The sequence below is a fragment of the Catharus ustulatus genome, chromosome 5, assembly GCF_009819885.2.
Source record: "Catharus ustulatus isolate bCatUst1 chromosome 5, bCatUst1.pri.v2, whole genome shotgun sequence".
NCBI classification, from domain to species: domain Eukaryota; kingdom Metazoa; phylum Chordata; class Aves; order Passeriformes; family Turdidae; genus Catharus; species Catharus ustulatus.
In genome coordinates this window covers 65,203,870-65,204,761 of record NC_046225.1, presented here as the reverse complement: position 1 = coordinate 65,204,761, position 892 = coordinate 65,203,870, and positions in this window count along the sequence as shown.

Here is an 892-nt window from a genome sequence, read left to right as displayed (position 1 = left end):
ACTGACTCCAGCACAGCTCTTCCTGTTTGACCTTCTTATCTTTCCTGTTGATTGCACAGCCTGGCTTGGATGTGGCCAGTACAAAAAGTTGTCTATTAACTAGTACTGTTAATTCCAAAACTCTCTTTTCTTTTAAAAGAAAGAAACATTCCTGAGAATGGAGTTGAGTTCATTATGCAAAGCAGAAATGTATCAAGTGTGCTGAAAGGTTCACACTCCAGCTTTTCAAAATTCATTGTGGCATTTTGCATTTAGTGGCTAAAAGGCTCTTAGGGACACATCCAGGCCGTTGTGTTAAAAAAGCATTGTTCAGAAAAAAGTAACAAACAGTCCTTCAGATATAGCACAGGGCTTTGTCACCCCTTTGCTTTTGATTGCAGAATTAGATTTCTTGTTATCATTACAGCTGCAAAAAACACTGATGAAAAGTTGTTTGACAAAGCTCGCACCAATATGCTCAGGGTTAAATTGCAGAAGTGTGTTATTTAGCAGATCTATCATGCACTATGCAGCACTCTCAGTTTGGGGAACTGAGCAAGACTGTTGTGGAATGCACACAGAGTTTATCTTCTGTGTAACAAAGCTGATCCATGTGCCATATCCTAAATGCCCACAAAAGCAGTGGGGTTTGAGGGGATGGGCTGTCCCCACTGCACTGCTGCCCTCCTACAGCTCTTGCCAGCAGAGTACCAAACCAGACCCTTCAGATTGCCTTGCTATGACTCCTGCCAGTTTATCTCAAGGAACATGCACTTAAGAGGTGTTTTCAAATCTTAGAAATCAGGCATTAATTATAAATCATGCTCTCATTTACCTTTCTTCATCCCATCACACCACGTAAACACAAATTATAAATGCTGCTTCACACTGATCTGGCAGTCTGTTCCTGCAG